The sequence below is a fragment of the Martes martes genome, assembly GCF_963455335.1.
Source record: "Martes martes genome assembly, chromosome: 2".
Lineage (NCBI taxonomy): Eukaryota > Metazoa > Chordata > Mammalia > Carnivora > Mustelidae > Martes > Martes martes.
In genome coordinates, this window is record NC_137889.1 from 200,995,939 (window position 1) to 201,009,873 (window position 13,935).

A 13,935-nucleotide genomic window follows, 5' to 3' on the forward strand; every position below is an offset into this window, starting at 1 on the left:
AAAATTTATATGGAACCAGAAAAGGCCCCCAATAGCCAGAGGAATGTTGAAAAAGAAAGCCAAAGTTGGTGGCATCACAATTCCAGACTTCAAGCTCTATTACAAAGCTGTCATCAAGACAGTATGGTACTGGCACAAGAACAGACACATAGATCAGTGGAACAGAATAGAGAGCCCAGAAATAGACCCTCAACTCTATGGTCAACTAATCTTTGACAAAGCAGGAAAGAATGTCCAATGGAAAAAAGACAGTCTCTTCAACAAATGGCAGTGGGAAAATTGGACAGCCACATGCAGAAGAAGGAAACTGGACCATTTCCTTACACTATACACAAAAATAGACTCAAAATAGATGAAAGACCTCAATGTGAGACAGGAATCCATCAAAATCCTTGAGGAGAACACAGGCAGCAACCTCTTCGACCTCAGCCGCAGCAACTTCTTCCTAGAAACATCACCAAAGGCAAGGAAAGCAAGGGCAAAAATGAACTATTGGGACTTCATCAAGATCAAAAGCTTTTTCACAGCAAAGGAAACAGTCAACAAAACCGAAAGACAACCGGCAGAATGGGAGAAGATATTTGCAAACAACATATCAGATAAAGGGCTAGTATCCAAAATCTATAAAGAACTTATCAAATTTAACACCCAAAGAACAAATAATACAATTAAGAAATGGACAGAAAATATGAACAGACATTTCTGCAAAGAAGACATCCAAAGGGCCAATAGACACATGAAAAAGTGCGCCACATCCCTCGGAATCAGGAAAATACAAATCAAAAGCATAATGAGATACCACTTCACACCAGTCAGAATAGCTAAAATCAACCAGTCAGGAAATGACAGATGTTGGCGAGGAGGCGGAGAAAGGAGAACACTCCTATCCTGTTGGTGGGAATGCAAGTTGGTACTTCCACTCTGGAAATCAGCATGGAGGTTCCTCGAAAAGTTGAACATAGAGCTACCCTTTGACCCAGCAATCACACTACTGGGTATTTACCCTAAAGATACAAATGTAGTGATCTGAAGGGGCATTGATGCACCCAAATGTTTATAGCAGCAATGTCCACAATTAGCCAAAGTATGGAAAGAACCTAGATATCCATCAACAGACAAATGGATAAAGAAGATGTGGTGTGTATATATATACAATGGAATACTATGCAGCCATCAAAAGAAATGAAATCTTACCATTTGCAACAATGTGGATGGAACTAGAGGGTATTATGCTGAGCGAAGCAAGTCAATCAGAGAAAAACAATTATCATATGATCTCCCTGACATGAGGAATTTGAGAGGCAGAGCAGGGGTTGTGGGGGGTAGGGCAGTAAAAAATGAAAGAAGATGGGATCAGGAGGGAGACAAACCATAAGAGACTCTTAATCTCACAAAACAAACTGAGGGTTGTTGGAGGGGTGGGGGGTAGGCATAGGGTGGTTGGGCTATGGACATTGGGAGGGTATGGGCTATGGTTATATTTGAAATGTGTAAGCCTGATGATTCACAGACCTGTACCCCTGAGGCAAATAATATGTTATAGGTTAATAAAGATAATTTTTTTAAAATACAATTTAAAAAAATAAAGTAGTTAAATAAATAGGAACAGAAAATAGAATGGAAGTGGCCAGAGGCTTGGGGAGGAGTTTGGGGGGAAGGGGGATGAATAATAAATTATTGCTCAATGGGTATAGAGTTTCAGTTTGCAAGATGAAAAAGTTCTAGAGATCTGTTGCATAACAGTATGAATATATAGAACAGTACCGAACACTTAAAAAATGGTTAAGACAGAAAATGTTATGTTTTTTACCACAATAAAAAAACATAATGCAAATAAAGTACGAGAAAAAAAAAAGATTGATTAGAACATGAGAACAGATGCTGAGTGGAAAAAAACAAAAGTGTATGCTAATGATTTGCTTGTTTCCACACCTATTTCTCAGTCTTTATTCTGAATATACCATGTGAATATTTTTCAGTCTTCTTTGCCAATCACTTCTGGTTAAGTTCAGCCAAGGAGAGACATGGTAGAAAACTGTAAGGAAGAAGAGAGAGAAACCCAGCATCTTTCTCTTACTGCTACAGGTAGCATTTCCAGCAGACACTTGGGTCTTCTCTGTGATCCCAGCCCTTAAAAGATAGCTCCTCCCTTTGTGACACCACCTCCCACAGGCAGTGCCTGCCACGGTTCTAACTCCCTTATAGGTAACCCTTTCTTCTCCTGATTTCCAGTGGCTTAAACGTTACAGTGGCTATTAGATGTTGTTAATCCCTGTTTTGCCCTACAACCCACTATTTGACATCATTTTTTCCTCGCCCATTTAACTCATGCCCTATATTCTACTCATCTTGATTGAAAGAGTGTATCTTCTGTTTTTTCAACTGAATCCTAACTAATGCAATCTCTTATTATAGGTACTTCCAAACCAAATCCATATAAAGAGACCTTAAGTCCCCATAAATTATGCCATTTGACCTACACACCTTTTTTTTCCTTAAGAGCCCTTAAGAAAATAAAAAGAAAAGAAAAAGAAAGGGTGTTCATGAGCTGGAGAGGAATAGAGGAAACAATCTTAAGTAGACTCTCGAATGAGCACAGAGGCAGAGCCCATATGCAGGGCTCAATCTCATGACCCTGAGATCATGACCTGCGCAAAAAACCAGAGTCCAGCACTCAGTTGACTGAGCCAGATACCCCAGATCTACAGACCTTTAAATAAGGTCTACATATTTGTTTCTATGTTTTGCACATCCTTAAGTGTTTGATATATATTTATGAAATATACATATACATACTAGGAACTTATCATATATGTCAAGTACTACAGTCTTCTTTAGTGAGATTCTTATAATCCAAGAGCACTGGTGTAATTACCCACCCTGTGGATATTACAGGAAAAGAGATTGCGAGACAGAGACTGGCACTCAAAAAGTTTTGTGGAGAGATCCAAGATCAAACCTGGGGGCGGAAGCAATGCAGTCACAACAAAGACCTTGACCATTGCCATGAGGGCTCTGGAGCTGGCCACGTCCATTCAGAATTGTCACAGGTCTATGTGAGGAGGCTCAACTCATTAACCCCACATTCACCAGCCATTGGCCACAGATAGGTATCCCCTCCCAGAACAGGGCATGATGTCTGGCAAGGCAGCTGTCCTTCCTCAGTCTGGGGAACTTTTCAGGAATATTCTCAGTGGACATCCCACTCCCAGATGAAAGTCCTTAAGAGTTACCAGTAATCAGAGCACCACCTTGAGCCAGTCACTTGTCTTGTATAATACATTTTGAAAGCATCTCCATCCTCTGCCCCCCAGAATTACAAGGGAAAGTTAAGTAAGATGAACTAGTTTTGTGCTGCAGCTGTTCTGGGGGCTACAGTTGATACCCATCATCTCCCTCCTCCACTACCCACCAAAACTAAGCTTCCTGTCATTCTCAACCAGCATCTCTGCTCTCGGTGGCTGATCTAGTGGGGTAACCTAGAATTTGGTTACCATGCCTTTTTCATGATTTTTGCACTTGTCAGTTACACAGCAAAATGGAGCAAAGAAATGCCTGGAGTCACCAAATATTCCCCTGGGTGCCAAATATATCCTTCCCTGTGCCCATTGTGTAGCAGCAGCTGGACCTCCCATGCCATAGGTCTGCACAGCCCAGTAGGAAGGGCCACTTGCACTTTAGCCTACGCTTGCTGCAGAGGCCCTTCCCGTTTCCTACACCGACTCATGACCAAGAGAACACAGCTATTGAGTTACTAAGTTCTTTGGGCCTCAGTTTCCTCACCTGAAAAAATTAAGAGAATTACAGTATGTATTTTACTGGGCTGTTGTGAAGACTGAATGATTTCATGTATAGAAAGCAAATAAATAGTACCTGGCACAAAATAAATCATGTAAGAGTAAATTCTAGTTCTTATATTAATTTAGATATTTGCCATGATCCACAATAAAGAGATGCAATTACCTAGAATATGCTTAGAAAACACAGGACTACTCTTAAGTTTATTTTAATAAGAATTTTATCATTTGCTGTTCTAATTTTTAGTACATTTCCTTGACTTTTTTAAAAATTTCTTTTCAGCATAACAGAATTCATTGTTTTTGCACCACACCCAGTGCTCCATGCAATACATGCCCTCCTTAATACCCACCACCTGGCTCCCCCAACCTCCCATCCCCCGCCCCTTCAAAACCCTCAGGTTGTTTTTCAGAGTCCATAGTCTCTCATGGTTCAACTCCCCTTCCAGTTTCCCTCAACTCCCTTCTCCTCTCCACCTCCCTATGTCCTCCATGTTATTTGTTATGCTCCACAAATAAGTGAAACCATATGATAATTGACTCTCTCTGCTTGACTAATTTCACTCAGCATAATCTCTTCCAGTCCTGTCCATGTTGCTACAAAAGTTGGGTATTCATCCTTTCTGAAATTGGCAATGAAGAAGTCAAACTCTCTCTTCGCAGATGACATGATATTTTATATGGAAAACCCAAAAGACTCCACCCCCAAACTACTAGAACTCATATAGCAATTCAGTAATGCGGCAGGATACAAAGTCCATGTACAGAAATCAGTGGCTTTCTTATACACTAACAATGAAAACACAGAAAGGGAAATTCGAGAATCGATTCCATTTGCTATCGCACCAAGAACCATAAGATACCTGGGAATAAACCTAACCAAAGAGGTAAAGGATCTGTACTTGAGGAACTACAGAACACTCATGAAAGAAATTGAAGAAGACACAAAAATATGGAAGACCATTCCATGCTCTTGGATCAGAAGAATAAACGTTATTAAAATGTCTATACTGCCTAGAGCAATCTATACTTTTAATGCCATTCCAATCAAAATTCCACCAGTATTTTTAAAGGAGCTGGAGCAAATAATCCTAAAATTTGTATGGAATCAGAAGAGACCCCAAATTGCTAAGGAAATGTTGAAAAAGAAAAACAAAACTGGGGGCATCACGTTACCTGATTTCAAGCTTTACTACACAGCTATGATCACCAAGACAGCATGGTACTGGCATAAAAACAGACACATAGACCAGTGGAATAGAGTAGAGGGCCCAGATATGGACCCTCAACTCTATGGTCAAATAATCTTCGACAAAGCAGGAAAAAATATACAGTGGAAAAAAGACAGTCTCTTCAGTAAATGGTGCTGGGAAAATTGGACGGCTATTTGTAGAAGAATGAAACTTGACCATTCTCTTACACCATACACAAAGATAAACTCTAAATGGATAAAAGACCTCAATGTGAGACAGGAATTCATCAGAATCATAGAGGAGAACATAGGCTGTAACCTCTTCGGTATCAGCCACAGCAACTTCTTTCAAGATATGTCTCCAAAGGCAAAGGAAACAAAAGCGAAAATGAGCTTTTGGGACTTCATCAAGATCAAAACCTTCTGCACAGCAAAGGAAACAGTCAACAAAACAAAGAGGCAACACACAGAATGGGAGAAATTATTTGCAAATGACAGTATAGACAAAAGGCTGATATCCAGGATCTATAAAGAACGTCTCAAACTCAACCCACACAAAACAGATAAACATATCAAAAAATGGGCAGAAGACATGAACAGACACTTCTCCAATGAAGACATACAAATGGCCATCAGACACATGAAAAAATGTTCATCACTAGCCATCAGGGAGATTCAAATCAAAACCACATTGAGATACCACCTTACACCAGTTAGAATGGCCAAAATTAGCAAGACAGGAAACAACATGTGTTGGAGAGGATGTGGAGAAAGGGGAACCCTCTTACACTGTTGGTGGGATTGCCAGTTGGTGCAGCCACTTTGGAGAACAGTGTGGAGATTCCTTAAGAAATTAAAAATAGAGCTTCCCTATGACCCTGCAATTGCACTACTGGGTATTTACCCCAAAGATACAGATGTAGTGAAAAGAAGGGCCATCTGTACCCCAATATTTATAGCAGCAATGGCCACAGCCGCCAAACTGTGGAAAGAACAAAGATGGCCTTCAACGGACAAATGGATAAGAAAAATGTGGTCCTTGACTTGTTTTAACAGAAGTTTAAGATCACCCACCACATCATATTTGAGGATAAAAGCTGAACCTAATCAGATGAGAGAGTTAACATCCAGGTAAATGACTGCTCACCACGAGGGTCGAGCAGCCATTGGATAAATCTTCTCTTCCACTCCTCAGGTAGCCATTCACCGGTGCATTTTACTTGGTTCCTTGGAGGGCTCCTGGTAACTTCAAGCCTTAGTTGCTCACAGAAGTAATCACACCATTGAATGGACTTGTGTTCTTTCCCCATTTAATTCTTCCTAGTTCCCACTCTTGTTTCTTAAGATCACATCTCAACATCAACTACCTGCAAGGAAGATCTCCCGGACTCTGTCCTTTGGAGAAACTTGGGCCAAGACAGTCATTAACAGAAGCAGCCCAACAAAGCAGATGCTTCTGGATCTGGATCACTCTAGTCACTCCGTTGCTGGCAGATGACCCCAGTGCACTTTCACTGGTGGTGGATTTGAAGTACAGGTGGCAGAGAAGCACCAGCTTACAGGGAAGCAGTAACACTTAAACCGTAAGGTGCAGTTTTAAGTATAAGGACTGTGAGGTTGTCGGGTTCTCAAAATTTACTTTGGACATCTTGAAAAAAGAAAATGACAGGCTCAGATTAGCCAATTTCAACTCAAGACATACTGTGAAAGTCAGGTACATCCAGGACAGTGCTTTAATGATTATTTCAGCAGCCATGGGGTAAACAGTGCTAAAGATCAGACACAGGATGTGTGTAACAGTAGCAGAGCCACAGCAAAGATGAACATAATCTTCAAGGTTGTGCAAAGTGAAATTCTAAACCCTGGAATAGGAACATGTGATAGAAAAACCAGAGAAGAGGCACCTGGGTGACTTAGTCAGTTAACCTTCCGATTCTTGATTTTGGCCCAGGTCATGATCCCAGGATAATGAGATTGAGCCCAGCACCGGGCTCTGCACTCAGCGGGGAGTCTGCTTGAGATTCTCTCTCCCTGTCCCCCACCCCTCACACCCTTTCTCTCGAATAAATTTTTAAAACAAGTGAAAAGCCAGAGAAGCTCAAATCCCCAGATGTCCTTGAAACTTAGGGCCCTCCCCCTTCCTATAAAAAGAAACCTCCTTTTGCCTGGATAACTTGCAAAGTTCTTACTTGTGAAAGATGCCTCAAAAGACTGTTTGTCCTTCTTAAGACCCACCCATGCCTCCCTTCTTTGAACTTGAGATCAGTAATTATGGTGACATCACAGTACCAACTGAACAGACGTATATAGCACTTAAACCTAAAGAAAATAGCTTTCACACCCAAAGACTTCTAAGACCTGACTAACACTATGTCCAGGGACTGAAGAAACATACAGTAGTGGATCTTGAAAGTGTTGAATCTGAGATACCTAAGACTGCATAAGAAATAACTTATTGATATGGTGGCATTCTATTGTGATTCAAGATTTTAGTCTTAGCAAAAAGTCAGTCCTAATATGCTGCTGGCACGATTTCTTGAAATTTGGTGTGGCAGGTTGTGTTCCTTCGGAAGCATACTCTGAAATAGGGATTAATGTGCAACTTGTGGGAAACTCTGGGATGGGATGGCGTTTCAGAGGTGCTGAGGTGGACTTAGACTGAGCCTTAATACCCACATATCTTCCAGGCATTGGAGGTCCCCAGGAAGGGGTCATTTCAGGCTCACAATGCTAGTGTACAAAGATTCATCGTTCTGTCATGAAAAAGTAAGGTTGCTGGTACACAATGGGAGGCAAGAATAAGCCTATCAGGAACCCACGTGACTCACAGACAGCTCTTGCTTCTTACACATCCAGGGATGGCTGGCAAACTCAAGCAACCGTGCCCAATAAGCACAAAACATCTTGTGGGGATGAAGGTCTTGGTTGCCAAACCTTAGGAACGCAATCTAGATCCACTGGTGCACTGGTGCAAAGCTGAGTAAAAATCTGCAAAGCTGACAGGAGAGAGATGGTGACAACTATTCATCATAGCCTCAAAATCAGCTGCAGCAGTGGACTCTACCTTGTTCTCCTCCTCCGTATTTTGTTGAGATTACACTGCGTCATTATGTCAGAGTCCTCAGGTGCCTCACATCCTCTCGGCTCACTTCCTTACTGCCATCATAGCTTGGCGACCAGTTGCACACAAGTGTAACTTAATAGCACTTTGCCTTTTGCTTTCTGTACCATCGCCCACTCCATCTCCCACTATTATTATATGGGATTCCTGCAGGAACCTAGTGAATTTAATAGATGTACAAACAGGGAAAAGAATTAACACACTTTTCTCATGGGAGCCCACAAATTCTCCTCTCTCATCCCTCATGAAGACTATTTTGAGTGCATTCTACTCAGCTCCTCAAAAGGTCAGTGGCAAGTTTATGTCCCAGTTGCCCAGAGAGGTGATTGGCTCAATATTGCACCCTTCACTTGGCTTTCCCTCTTTCTCTATTGTTATTCCTACACGCCTTTTCTTCCCTGGGATCATTTCTCCAAATAAATTACCTGCATGCAAACTCGTCTTGGTGTCTGATTTTTCTAACATTTCATGAGATTCAATTTCTTACATCCCTTTTACCATTAAGGGTACATTTTTATCAAGGTCACATGATGGAATGCAAGGACACTTGCTTAGTGTCTTGATTCCTCTATTTTAGGAGTATCTTTTTTTTTTTTAAGATTTTATTTATTTATTTGACAGACAGAGATCACAAGTAGGCAGAGAGGCAGGCAGAGAGAGAGAGGAGAAAGCAGGCTTTCCATGGAGCAGAGAGCCTGATGTGGGGCTCGATCCCAGGACCCTGGGATCATGACCTGAGCTTGAAGGCAGAGGCTTTAACCCACTGAGCCACCCAGGCACCCCAGGAGTATCTTCTTAATAAGCCAGTTGTCCTAAAATCTGGTCCCTCTGAGATACACTTGAAGTGATTCTATTTTTGGAGTGCTTCCTAAAGGCTGGCCAATGTCAAGACCTCTATAAAGAAAGGATCCTTGGGGTCGGTAAAAATGGCCAGTCACTATAGGCAGTGAGCTAGAGATTTGTTGATGCTCACAATGTTTCCACAAAACCTTCCATTACCTTCCCTAAGCACTTATTAAACTGGACAGCTGTTTTTTTTGTTTGTTCGTTTTATGCTCTTCAAGAATTATCTGGTCTCAATCACACCGTATCTTAAAATCACTTTTCAACTGAATATCCCCAGTTTCAAAATAGCTATTTGTGAGCCTTTCCCTCCTCTCTTCCAAGATTCTAAAAATTTAAGATACCTTTACTATAACACTTTAATATTTTACATCATAAAAGTGTTTGCAAAGTGAATTCTTGGGAGGATGTGGAACTTGTCCAACTTTATATCCCCAAAGCACTTTGTATAATAGATACTTGAAATGTTTGTTGAATGAGTTTATTCTCGGTCTTGGGAGGTCCACTTATTGAGACAGATTACTGCTGGTAACTCAGGAGATCTGATGGTTGTATATCAGTAAGGATGGGCTAGATCATGCTGCAATAACAAAACTTTACTTTATGAAGACATTGAGATTTGGCTGTTGTTTCTCTCACTTCATTTTCTGTGTAGGTCAGCAGGCGAGCTCTTTTCGTCAAAGTCAAAGATTTAGGATGGAAAGTTGAATCTCAATATACACTTCTATTATCACCAAGGCAAGAAAAGGGAATATGGCAAATTGCACACTGGGTCTTAAAGCCTCACTTCTGAGTCCCTCTGTTCAGATTTCTTCAGCCAAAGCAAGCCATAACTAAGGCTAACTTCCAAATCTATTCTAAACAAAGTACTATTTAAGCAGTAATATAGCTTTCGGGGGGGGGGGGTGGGGAAGGGTAGCATGAATTTGTAACTTTTTGCCTGAATTACCTTGGCTTCTTTCTTCACTTTCCAAGAGATGTACTGACCTAAAAGCAGACACATACTGCACAAATACAGTAAAAAACCAAGACAAAGGTATGCAGTTGCAAAATGGCCATTTATTGCCTACAGGGGAAGGAAAGGGAGGGAGAGAAGAGGAAGTACACAGGTGCAAGGAAACAAGCATATATTTAGCCCTATACATCATGTGTGAGCAGTACCCAATCTCCAAAATGGAAAAAAGTATTTTGTCATCTGACATAGTAGTTAAGGTTCTTAAGCACCTCCCTCTGAGCTGCCACAAGATTTAAAAGGCAGGACTGCTTTGTTTAGTCAATGTTCACATTAATGAAAAAATACTACCACCCAACTGTGTCCTTTTGCACGCACATTTTGTACAGTGTCTATTGTGAAAACATCTCAGCTAAGCAGTTTGCTCAAGTTTCAGACCTCATCAACTGTTTAACTGTAATAAATAGAAAAATAAAGCAGCTGGTGATTTTGTCAGAGAGAATGTGTTCAGTAAGAGCAGAACCACTTTCTCCAAGGATGACAGAGTGTTAAATGATTAGGACACCACAGAACCAGTCTATTAAACATTAAACACTAGTAAGCTATAATTACATGGCACTTCATTAAGTCTTCTAATTAAAAAGAGAATGAATGGGGAAAAAAAGGACACAAAGAAGAAAAAAGAAAAAGAAAGGAAAATCTTAGATCTTAAACTGATTACTGGAACACAGTAACAAACTGATTTAGTGCTTGGCTTTTTCTTAGGACAAAAACAAAGTAAATATACAACCTAGAACAGGAGAATTTGTTCTGAAATAGTATCAGTAGAAACCCCCAAGTATTCAGGGGAAAAATTACCAAAATATCTTGTTCAGTTTTAAACTGAAGTGCTTTGCTTACCAACCATTAAATTAGTTACAAAAACACTTTATAGGCCACAGAATGACTCAAATTTAGGCAAAACAATGAATTATTAACTTAATGTTAAATGATGAAAATAAATGAACCTTTCCCTATTCAAATGGTAAATTGAGTGGAAGAGTAGATCGTCTCATGGATATTTACTTGGCACTTGTTTTATGGTTGAAAGAAATCACAATGGAAGATATAAATTAACCCATAGTGAATGTGATCAACACCCTGGCCTTTCCGAAAGAGAAGGTACAAACACACACTTTCTCTTAAAAAACAAAAACAAACAAACAAACAAAAACTCCCTCCATACCACCCCCTCCAGAGGTAAAAAAGCCAAAGTTTGAAATGCTCATCCTCAAAATATTCCAAGGACTCCAATGAACTCTATTCCTCAACTTCTCCTGGATGAAAGAAATGCCTGCATTTGGACAACTGTACGAATGCCCATAGTGCACTTCTCAGTGCTGCTGGTGTTTAAGAAATTTGCCACTCACAACACTGAACAATTCCAGATCCAGTGTGCAGTAATACAGCCATCCAAACTCCTCCCCACCCCGCCCCCCCAAAAAAGTTGGCAGAGCACCGCTCAGGAATTTCACAGGTAAGGGAATATATTTTTAGCAAGTTAAGCACAGAGAAAGAACAGTACAGCTTCTGAATACATACACACCCAGACTACTGCATCACTTACTGTATCAAGACTGAAACAAGTAGCAGGAAACTAAGCCTGTTAAGAAGCAAAGCCATTGTTTGACACATCAATGCTGAGCCAATTGTCTTAACTTAATTGAGTTAACATAACTAACTAAACGAATGTGGTACATATAACCATTGTTAGCTTCAAAGAAAATACAGTTATATGTCAAGTAACTAGAAATTAACACAAAACTAAAATGAGCAAGGACGGACCACTTCTGAGAGGGTTACCATGATTCTTATGCTTTTAGAGTTAAAAGTGACAGATACACAAGTAGGAAAATTATCTAAATCTGGGGAGATTGTTGAAACAAAGAACTACTAACAGGTGCCAAACGATGACTTCTCAAAGTTTCGGAAAGCTGTATGTACCAAGGTACTATGCCAAAAGAGTCATATCACTTGGCATTTACATACCCTTTTCAAAATGTGATTGTTTCTGATAACACAATTTCTAATTTCGGGACAATGCTACTGAGTTTATACTAAGTGCCATAAAAAATGAACATTTAATTGATAGAAATGTCCTTACTTCATATGCTTTGAAAGTAAAGTTTTACTTAAAAACATTCCATTACTTCCATGTCATAACGTATGCTGAATAAAACCTCAACATGCTTGTTTTCCTTTGGTTCCAAGAATAACCCAAACAAACTTAGGCCAAAAGGAATTACTAAGTAGGTTAACCAAGCTTGTTTTTCCTAGTTATCTCCCTACTTCTTGCTGTAGGACTTGAGTAATTCAACAGAGAAACTTACAGAAAGAAGGCATTTGGTTAAAATAAGAAAACATGCATGCTCTCCCTGACCACCTTCCTGAAAAGAAATTTTTTTTTCTTTTCATGGATCTTATTCAGAACACCCTGCAGTATAGCTTGAAGAGCTTCCTTTTTTCTTCTTCCCCAGAAGCTTTAAGATGATGCTTATACAATAAATATTTCCAAATCATTCTGTAAAATGAAAGATGCTCTTGCCATCCTGTTCTGGAAATACATTTCAACTTTGGTAAATAAGCCAGGTTAAAGGTATACTAATTTATTTAAGTCTCAATTTGAATTTGGTGATCATGATGCCATAAAAACATTAAATCAAAGCAACCGTAAGTATAAAAGTTCTCATCTGCCTCCAGACTGAAAACTTTAGTTGAAGTTCCTGGCTTAGAAAAATATTCTACTTTTCCTAGTTAATTTATCTACCTAGAATTCTCAGAGTTCTATAAACATGATATAATTCAGAAGGAAAAGGTTAAACAAACCTACACATTAGAAAGTTGATTTTTTTTTAAAGGGTAGGGCAGGTCGGAGAGAAAGAGAGTACCTCATAAATGTGAGAATTCACATTTCTGTCAAAATATAGGTATATATGAGTGCTACCTTTGAAAACGTGCCATAAAGTCATTGCTTGCTATATAACCATTATTCTCTGGCCTGCCAAATGTATCATAAACTATGTTTTCTGTGACCAAAGTTACTGCTCACTCAGTACATTTTACAAAGCTATTAAAATCTCTCAGAATATAAGACTTAAAAACAAATAAGTACTGGTAAGTACTGGGACACAGTCAATTTGCTAGAAAACCTAGCCCTGTATTAGAAATGAAAACCACATGCCTCTCATCCCATCAAAGAACATATTTAATCTATTTTGTCTTGTGCTTTCTCTACTTCTTGCTATTTGATTTGAAAGTATCGATATAGCATTTGTGATTTTTAGAAACTCTTGGAAATGCAAATACAAACTTAATTTTTTACCCACTTAATGAGAGATACTTAGGAGATACAATTTTAAAATGGAACACAGTTATGTTTGCCTATGTTCCAGTTTTAATGTGCCACATCCTCAATTCTAATACAACCCACCAAAGAATCAAGTGATATGAGCCTTAGGTATCTTTCAACTTTCTCCCTTCTCTGTTACTCAATACATAACTGTAACACACCAAATAACAGGGACAAATAAGAAAAGAAGCTTTATATTTCTGCAAACTACAACACTAAAACACAGTGGCTTCTTTAATACATTCACACAGGATGCTTATTAGTAAAATTAAATATCTGCCTATGAATATCAGAAAAGTAATTTGAAAAGAAAGAGCTTGGAACAAGGCAAATGGGGGGGGGGTGGGAAGCTGGTCTCAGAACCCATTGTGCCATTACCTGACTTTAACATGTGATATTCAAAAGAATGTTCACACGCCTTACATCAAAGAAATGAAACAAAAATATTCAGCTACGTTGTACAAAATTTTTTTTACATAAAACATCATAAATCTTGAACAGATTTACTATATCTGAATTCTAAAAAGTTGCCTATAGAATGGTGCTGGGATTCTGTTCTCTGCTTGCTTTTAGGCAGTGCTGTTGCTTAAAAGTTGACACCAGGCACAATATTTTAAAACAAAGTCAACAAGCAAGGAGCAG